This window comes from Embiotoca jacksoni, unplaced genomic scaffold (assembly GCF_022577435.1).
Source record: "Embiotoca jacksoni isolate LCO1_2020_lvr unplaced genomic scaffold, fEmbJac1.0.p SCAF_3, whole genome shotgun sequence".
Classification (NCBI taxonomy): domain Eukaryota; kingdom Metazoa; phylum Chordata; class Actinopteri; family Embiotocidae; genus Embiotoca; species Embiotoca jacksoni.
In genome coordinates, this window is record NW_027185381.1 from 21,356,481 (window position 1) to 21,367,083 (window position 10,603).

Below are 10,603 nucleotides of genomic sequence, written 5' to 3' on the forward strand. Positions count from 1 at the left end.
TGCTGTCACTGTTAATGCGTCTCCACATAAACTTGCCTTAATCGCATCAGTGCTTCACTTTCATGTGACCTGTTATCATTATCACTTTGTTTCTGCTCGCTTTGGGTTCTGTATTTGGATGTGCTCTGGTCAACGTTAATGAGAGAAGCTGACAGTGTTTGGGGCCCAATTTTCAAGCTGACAAATCATCCTCTTGCAGAAGTCCACATTTCCACAGTGTATTGATATGAAAAGTCAACTTAAAGGATAATTCCAGTCTAATAAATCTTATCTTATACTTAATTTATTATTTAAATGTTATTCCTAAGTAAAAATGTTTTACCAGTCACACCAGCAGACTAACAAACGCGGTAATATCATGTCCAGTCACCCTGACATTTTCACTTGAGTTTTATCTTCTCTTCTCATGTAGGTTTACTTTCAGTTACAGACAAGTTTCATTCAGTTAAGAATTCAACACAGTTTGCTTTTGCATTTAAAATTCATTTGCATCTTTTGACAGATGCATTTAGTTAATTTAGTTTCATGTCTTCAGGGATTCTTTTAAAATGTAAATTAATAAAAATTTGAATTTATATAATTTTCTCTGTTTGGAGATACCATGGTGCTGCTTCTTGGGAAATGCTGGCAAAATGAGCAACTGTATTCCAGTTAATTCAGTTTAATAATGTAGCCCACCTACATCAGGGAAGCTCTTTATTTCAACTAGTACGACAAGTAATACTTCAATAATACTATCCTGTTTGCTTTTCTATATAAAAATGTGAATGGTCTTGACTCCCTCTGAGCTTATGTTTATTTAAACCTATGAAATCTACACAGAGAAAATAAACATCTGAGTATTTAAACCCTTACAATAATATAAGTGTGTCAATCATGCAAAGAAACTATCACCAATGCCTGTTTCTTATGTATAAATACCTGTAGCAAAGGAAAAACCAAACCTCAAACTTCAATCTGTTTTAGAAACAAGCGGCAACCAAGTGTGAAGCCACTCATGGGTTTGTTAACTGCTATTCGGCGTTTCAGGCATCACCATTTCGCTATTTTGAAGAAGAAGTGATCATAATACTTGGATCTGGGGAGGAGCGAGCAAAGAATCTGACCCGATCTGATTGGGAACTAGAGAACATTACGCCTTGCCCACCTGTAGCGGAAACCTGTCTGCACCACAGGCCTGTCAATCAAAGCAGACATGCCCCCCCCCCCCCCCAACATGCTTTTTGAGGCCTAATATGTAATTAATGATGGAACAATTTTCAGATGTACAGCCAGAAACTGAATAAGAAGGAGGGACACCAGTGAATGACACTATTATGACTCGTGGATTTTTTTTATTTATTTTGGAGCCACCCCCTACTGATCCTCGGTGACATTGCACATTCAGGCACATCTGCATTGGCTTCAATTGTCTGACCTGGAAGCTATGTCCACTTTTTTTATACAGTCTATGGCTAGAAATAACAATTTGGTAATTTACTATTGTAAAATTATCAAAATAAACATGTGAATCAGAAAGTATTCTCCTTCTATTAACACATTTTTCTTGTTGATAGTAAGAGTTACATCAAAAATCGGTGTGCCCACACTCACCAAGCACACAAACAAGACAGCACAGCAATAAAATAAAAAGTGAGGTACCTCAGTTAAGAGTTGAGATCCAATTTGATGTCCAAATCTACAGCGTACACCAGTCTCTTGGTAGCAGGTGAGGACAAAGGTGGCAGACGTGTCCAAAGATCCCGCGTAGTCGTCTGAACTCCGAGCAACAGACTTGGGTGGGTTGTTGTGCTGTCTGGTAAATCTTGGTGTTTCAACATCGAAAACCGTGAGTAAAAGCCTTCAGTTCAAGCTGAAGTCCATTCCCTTTGCTAATGAATGCTAACAGACAAACGTGTTGGCTAATTAACTTCAATACGAGTGTAAACCACTGTGCAACACGCTTAGAGTTGAAATGTTTCCAGCTGCTCTTAAGAGATATGTGGATGAAGTGTCTTGGCATGAGATGATAGAGTAGATCATCTCAGACACCACCTACACACGTATTTCCTTTCAAACTTCACACTCTCTACAGTTTATTTCATCAACGGATCCACGAGCTCAGGTGTGTTTTTTCTCTCTCCACACACCTCAGCCAATAAATGACCGGCATTAATCTCACACTCAAAATGACTTCCTCTTAAACTTCAAAATAAAACAGAATTCTCTTAAATTATGCAGTTAGGAGTCTTAACCATGCATCTGCAGTTTTTAAACCTATTTGTATTTATGATTTATCTTTTCCCTTAATTGACTGAATAAACTGTCCTTTAATATTAAGTTTGTTACAATGTGCCTATATTTTAACTTGATTACAATAATTAGAAGCTTAGTTATTTGATCATTTTTGTTTTTCCTTGGCTGTTGCTTGTGGGCAGTTATCTTAGTTACTGCGTTTTGTCCACATCTTGTTTGTTAAAAGTTGTTTTTTTTGTTTTTTTTTATTCCTCTGCACCGGCAGCAGCTGCAGCTTGAGGCTTTGTTTTCAGGTTGTCCATCTGTCCGTCTGTCCATCTGTCCGTCATCCATCCGTCCCATTTTCACGAACACGATATCTCAAGAATGCCTTGAGGGAATTTTCAAACTGGTACAAACTTGGTCCATTTCAAGGATGAATTCATTACATTTTGGTGGTAAAAGGTCAAAGGTCAAAGGTCAAAGGTCACTGTTACCTCACATCCCTCCAATCCATCTGTCCTATTCTTGTGAATGCGTTAGGCTGACATCAGGAACACCGAGAGGGAATTTCTTCAAATTTGCCACAAATGTTCACTTGGTCTCAAAGGTAAACCGAATAGATGTTGGGGGGGGTGAAAGGTCAAGGTCAAATTTTGGGTGTCCACTTTGAAACCGTGGTGATTGTATAGATCTTCTGTGCTGTCGGGTTGAAGATGTCTGTGAAGTGTCCATGTTTTACAATGTGTTGCATCTTTGCAACAATATTCCTGTTTGAAGCATTCCCTACTGTCGATCAACATTATTGGCCAAGCATGTGAACACATATAAATATTCCCTTCAAGTCTTCAATACATCCATTTCTGGGTAGATATGGATGTAAACTGCAACTTAAGATAAGATAAGATTGACTTTATCTCAAAGTGGGGAAATTCGGTTGACTAGTTGGCAGGAGGCATACAACTAAATGACGGTACTTCTAGATTTTACTAGACCATAAGATGGGTCAAGAAACTGAAGCAGTCAGTCAATCAGAAAAGTTTAAAAAAAAAAAAAAAAAAAAACTTATTGCAACCTTTCGATTGTTTACTGTCCCTTGCAGATGCCCATCACTAAAAAAGTGGTGTAGATAATCTTACTGAACTGTTGGCATGTTTTCAAGTTGTCTGATTGTCACATTTCTTGCCCTGTTTGATTTAATTATAGAGGTGTTGGCATGTTCAAGAATCTTAGCAATTACTGTGGTGAGTACAAATGGGGTTTTTTTTTAGTCTGTTCGTATGTCCACTCAAACACCCACAATCGAATGTGTCAGAATATGACTAAATATAGTGCTGGTCTTTGACTCGTGACTGTCTCTGACACTTTCACCAGCTTTTACCCAACTACGAGCAACAATATTTTCTTTTGATTTTTGGTCTCGCAATAAAAGGAAACAAAAGCTAACTATATCTGATGAAGCAAAAAAAAATCATCTTTTAGAGAAAAGATGATTTGTTTGACTAAATAGCATTTGAATGCTGGTATTATACGACATGTTTTCCTCTGCCACACATCTCATAGTATTCTGCCTAATCCTCTTTTCCACAGTCTAGTCTGAAAAAGGCCTTTCACTCCGTGGCCTAAGGGACATGAATAATGTTGATACAGAGGCTGTTTCATAAACTCCTAACACAGTAATCACACTCTGACAGATGTAGGCCCAGTACATACAGTATAATCGCACGCGCGCACACACACGCACACACACACATGCACACACACACAAACACACACACAAACACACACACACACACACACACAGACACACACATAGGATTTAACCTCTTCTTTCTTTTCCCAGTGACTCACTGCTCATATCAGCATAATGACCACAGACTGATCCAGCCCACAGCGTCTGACAGTTTGGAGCAACACTGGGTTCTGAATAAACAATGAATGACGTATAAGGACGGGCTGCATGTGGTCATAAACGAGCGAGTATACAGTATTTCACAACATAAAGGGACACTCATAGTCTACAGACACTGACCACACGGATCTCATGTAAAAACAGGCCTGCTGATGATTAGGAGAAAATCGTTCACATGAAGGGCTTTCTTCTTTGACGGCCACGGCTCAGATCTTTACGCCCCCTGAAATTTCACATTTTCTGGTAATGCTGTGGATTTTGAAAATGAATGACATTTGACCAAATGCAGAACAATAGCTTACATTTTAACCTTTTGTCCCTTGCTAAGTGGCAGCATCCTGGTATAGATTCTGCAACGATGAAGCATGAATAGTAATTGTTTACCTGCAGTTGGTACAATGTCAACAGACTAATCCATCACATGGACACTGTCAACTTATTTATAGACAAGGAGAAATAAATCAGGCGACTGGATGAAAGTTGAAAAGACAAACACAAGGACACAAATAAGGAGCGCCATAGATAATCCTTTAAACATTTTTAATCAAGATGTCAGCAACAGGAAAGACGAATGAAGCATCCATCCATCTGTAATTAAACCTGTGCATCATCATAATGTAGATATAATGTGATAAACAGCCCAGCGGTGATATACTGATACTAATAGTGGTGCAAATGATTTGAACTTCATCATCACTTGAAGTTTGCATTGTAACACTGAAGGTAAATGACTTGAGCTATATTGCCAATATGGGTTTACATTGTAAAACTTGGTGCTGAATGATGTGAACTACTGTATGTCATCACTAAGACATAATACAGTGTTGTGGGGTCAGATATTTTAATTATTATTATTAGATAATGAACTTACTAAGGAAGCCCAAGGAAAAACTTCCAAATTCATCTGTAACTCCTTGGAAGGATTTTATTAATAGTTTTAAAATTATTTTAAAATGCAGATTATAATCTTTCTGTGTCATCTGACCAGAAGGAATCAGCACTTCACTGGAAGACATGTGTCATAAAACATTTCCAGGATCTGGCAGGAACAATTATCTCTTGGAAAATCTGCGAGCAATATGTTTGTCTTGTGATCCCTCCTTCAACAGTATTCCTTTCACTGCTAACAAAACCAAACAGCTCTCCTTCATTTGCTGTGAAAAAAACATTCCCCCCTAGTTTGTTTATACACAACAGATAAGGAAACACTATGTGCACTTAGGAGGAAATTGAACAGGCATCAATATTTTCCACATGAGCCTCATTTTGAGATTTCAGAGAAATGTTCTGTGTCACTCATTTTGCCTCTCCCACACACTTTGGGATGTGCTGTCAGGAGGTGTTCTCTCTCCAGTGTCTTTTTCATCAATTTCAGGGGAGAGGAGATGGCAGAACACCTTTAGACAGTCAGACATACAGTATGATGGCCACAGAAGAAATGCAAAGAGACGGGAAAACAACACAAAACAAAACCAAAACAAAAAAAAAGCCCCACCGTTAATCTCTGCCAAGTGTGTTTCCTTCACTGTCAGATAGCGTAGATTTAAGCTGATGGGCCTGATTCTATCTGCTCTGAGAATTCTTGGTACAATACTAACTTTCAATGTCATTGGATTTGTCTGTGTCTGTGTGTATGTGTGTGTGTGTGTGTGTGTGTGTGTGTGTGTGTGTGTGTGTGTGTGTGTGTGTGTGTGTGTGTGTGTGTCTGTGTGCGTGCGTGCGTGCGTGCGTGCGTGCGTGCGTGCGTGCGTGTGTGTGTGTGTGTGTTAAGAGGAGGGCGGGGTGGGGGTGGGGGTGAGGGTGGGGGTGTGGGTGGGGGCCGAGATTACAGTGAATGTCACCCTACCTCCTCTCTCAATCATCCACTTTCAATCCATCGCCGTCCCGGGGTTTGTGAGACAGCTTGGCGATGATGCCAGTAAAATGGGATCAATAGCATAGGGAAAAACGGACCAGACAATCTCTTACCCCCTTGAACTTCTGTACCCGTGATTGATTTGTCCCCTGCCACAGCAGAAGAGACATTAGAGACAAGAAACATGTGTGTGACCGCACATGTGTGTGTGCCCGTGCACCTGCATACGTGTGTTGAAAGCATGTTTTTGTAAAAGTGTGGTGTCTGCTTGCGTGTGTGTGTGTGTGTGTGTGTGTGTGTGTGTGTGTGTGTGTGTGTGTGTGTGTGTGTGCGCTTGGTGATTGATGATCTGAAGCACACACACATCATCAGCAAGGCATTTGCGAGGTGTGTGAGTCAGGAGCTGTCATCCCCCTCAGTCTCCCCAAGCAGAGGCCTCGGCTGCTGATTTATAGTAAATCATTAAAATCTGCTTATTATTGCAGCAGCTCATCACCCTCCCCCTCCCTCCGTCTCCATAACCGGGCCCCTCCCCACTCAAAACTTGCCACACCACTGCAGAGACACACAGAGATAAGACTACATGCACAGAGTGATGGTCAGCAGATTCTGGCACATTAAATCCATTTCTGACGCATGTTTGAAAATAAATATCCCAGATGTCTTGTTTCATAAACATCGGATGAAGGAGCCAATGAAAGAATCTGGCTGTGTTCCTGTACAACAGCTGGAGCCGAGTGGACGTATCTATGCACACACACACACACACACACACTCACACACACACACACACACACACACACACACACACACACACACACACACACACACACACACACACACACACACACACACAGACACACACCAACAAAAAAAAAAAAAGAGGGAGATGAAGAAATTTTCTTATGGGTGCTCATGCTCACATGTGCATAAGCCCACAAATCCACACACACACACACACACACACACACACACACACACACCTGCACACCTCTACTGTCTTCTGTCTTTGAAACTGAAAATGTGATGTGACTTGAACAATGACAGGTGTGTTTGTCAAGGATGTGGCTGTCACTTCAAATCAGTGGACGGGAGCATCTTCCCAGGGAGACTTTCCACTTCTTAGGGTTTGACTGCGCTTCAGTGCAGGCTGGAGAACAGTAAGTTGTCAAAGTGGCATTCATGGAGCTCTGCTTAGTGTCATCAAAAAAAAATAATCTAAAAGAGCTCACTTTAGCTTTTATTTCATCAGGAAACTGTGTATAGGATCCAGTGGCCATTATATACTGACTCATGTAGCGAAAAAATTAAATCTATCAGTCTGAAGATCGTTAGCATGAATAAACCCGAGAAGCATTGTTTTAGAGCTGTACTATTCAAGCAAGTGGTGTAGGGCATCGAATAAAATGATGCTAATCATTTCCACTGAATAACTCAAGTGAGAATCACAGCTTGTCTATTGTCGCTTTGCGGTGCGTGGTTTGTCAAATGCGTTTCAATTACAGCCTTTAACTTGAGGCAGTATCACATCCACATGAAGGGATTTTAATGGAGTTTGGTGCAATTGTTTGTTATGCGAGACAGGTCTTCTCAGCAGAAAGGGAGAGAGAAGGAAGAGAGGAGGCTCGAAACTCAAATGAACTTTGGGTGATAACATGACACGAGCGACTGAGCAGCGGAGTAGCTATGGTCTAAAATCAAGTCACTTCCTGTCGCTGGTGTTTAACTGAACACGTGTTTTGTACAATACGAACTTAAAACATTGGTGCTGGCATCTGATTTGCCAGATACAGCATTCTGGGGCCTGATTGCTGTCTCCAACACCCCCAATCAGTCTGTCCTGTCCCACTTTTCTCCTCCAACTCACCCTCCCTCCCTGTCTTTTTTTTTTTTTTTTTTCCCCTCCCTCCGTGACACATACAGTATAATAGCCTCCTCTCCATTCTGTCTCTAAAGCTCCTGGATCCTCCGAGCACAGGTGCACGACTGCGGGGCTACAGCCCACAGGCCCTGGATGCTGAAACAGGAGAGGCGAGCCGGCACACATGCAGAATTACAACGCCTCCATTTCTCACACTGACATAATCCCCATGTTTTATTTGTCCCCTTGTAATTCTTTTTATATCTTGGGCTTATGTTCTTTGGCATCCATTCAATCCCAGCCTCGGGACACAGGGCTCTACCAGGCCCATATGTGTGCCTTGCTCCACTTAACGCATATTAGTTCCTTTGTAACTGTGACTAAACTGGCACGTCTCAGCTGGGAGATGTGCCGGCTTTGACTGACAGCCCATGTCTGGATCCTGTACTTTGAGTCTCACGCAGACTTGTCAAACACGGGCTCTGTCAAAGCATCGCTCACTCTGCTGTCAAGCACAGGAACTATGGAGGGCTGCAGAGGGTTCGCAACTCTGACCACATGTCTGTGCATTACCTTGAACTCTATGCGTGTGTGTGTGTGTGTGTGTGTGTGTGTGTGTGTGTGTGTGTGTGTGTGTGTGTGTGTGTGTGTGTGTGTGTGTGTGTGTGTGTGTGTGTGTGTGTGAGGTAGAGATTGAATACTATCTCACAACTCGCTGTTCCCCAGCGATACTTTTACCAAAACTAAATCTCAGAAGTATGTTCCTGGCATGTTCTTTCTTTTCCGTCAGAAGAGAAAAAAATAATCCTTGGGGAAAAACTAAGTGAAACATTTCTCATGCTTGCATTCTGGCCAGATTGCCTGCGAGAGGAAAAAAAAAAAAAAAAGCGAGACTTGTGTACCCCGATCAGATCAGTCACTAAAATTACATCGAGAAAGCTTTTCCAATAACAGCTTGATATTAGGACTTCAGCGTAGTGTTGATGTATGTTATCGGCGGAGAAAATCTGTTAAGTCTGTGCCATGTGATGCCAACAGTCTTAAATATTGTTTTCACAACTGTGCAAGCTAATTACCTTTAATTTTTCATCTGTGCTCCAAGGGTTGTAAGAGACTGTGATTAGTGATTCATTACTTCTCATTACCTGGCCTGTCAAACTGTTTCCCTTACTTATTCAAGCTGATTAGCTGTACATGGCCCGCCTTTCTCAATGAGGCTGAGAAAGAGACCTCAAACATGATCTGCAGATAAGCAGCAGTAAATGAGAGGACGGAAAAATAATGAGGAGATGAGCAAAAAATGAAGGACAACATGGCGATAAAGAGATATTGGTGACAGTTTTCATTGTAGAAGGACAAGAAAAGAATAAACAAAAGATTGGTTGGATGTGTTTCACCTCATTTAGCATGTTTCAGAAGTTAACTTTCAAATAAACAATTAAAAATGACAAGTGTTGGTGTGAGGTTGTTAAAGATACCCACGTCAACAGTCTGCGAGATGGCATGTCTGCATTTTCTCCAGAGACGGGGTTATTTATAGGTGTCAGAGAATGAGGATTGATTTACTGCAGGTAAACAGGATGTCATTCTCAGCAAAAGGTCAAGGTGAGGCAAAGCTTAGGTGGATAAAATACAAGAAGTTGGCATCTCTGTATTTCATTTGTCTGTCAAGCCAATCATCCTGCAAAGGCATGACAGAACGTGGAAACATGCAAACTGCCTTTTTAGATTTAAATGATGAGCCCCTGAGTTCAAATGTAAAACAACACTATACAAAAAAACAGGATTGTGCTATAGAAAGATGATCCCGAACAAAGCATTAAAAAAAACCTAAGTATGACATTGACTATGGTAGTGAGATGTTAAATAAAACATTCATCACCATTAAGAGTAATTAACAAACTTCCTCGGCTTTAATTAAAGGCCCCTGCTTTAAGGGAAACTGTGCTTAATTAGGGGGTTTGAAAGGATGAAGCTTTAGGGATGATTCATATCCAGAGGGCTGTTGGAGGGGTGCAAGCTAAAGAATTTAAAGAAAACTGAGTTTTTCTTTCTGTCGTCACAAAACTCAGTGCCCTTGGTCATCTGAGAAGATGGTCTGGTGTGGCCTGGTCTGGCTTGGCACAGCTCTGAAAAAGTATTGACAGGTATGACAGGTCTCCGATTAGCCAGTCAGCTGGAGGCTCAGACCTTGTCACCTGTCAGGTAGAGAGATGAAGGGTGAATGAGCAGAGGAGGAAGAGGAGGAGGAAGATGGCGGCGAGAGAAAAGTAAAAAGAGAGGAGAGAGAGAATTGGTGGCATTCTGAGCTGACCGACACAAACACAAGAGGCAGCTATAAAAAAAAAAAAAAAAAAAAACACATGTACATCAGGCCTGAGTCACCTGCAGAAGTGTTTGTGAAGCACTCCATTACAAAAACCAGAGGTTTTGAGGATGACAAATGTGTACCCAAAGAATCTGTGATTGGATCGGGGATTAAGGGGCTGCCGTGTCTCTGATGGGAAACAGGCAGGAGACAGACAGACAGAGAGTGGATGAAAGAGACGGAGATGGAAGGGAAAGAACGGGTGGAAGGAGGACAGTAAACGAATGTCAGACTGCCCAGGCAGGGAGACAGAGTGGCAGAGTGGGTGGGCTTTGACAGACACATCTCACACAGGCTGACAGCTCCGTCAATAGCCCCAGGATGGCCGCCCTGATTGACAGCTAGCAGGTGGCGCATGAATGGAGTTGTCAGGCCGACTGTCAGTCAAAGTCA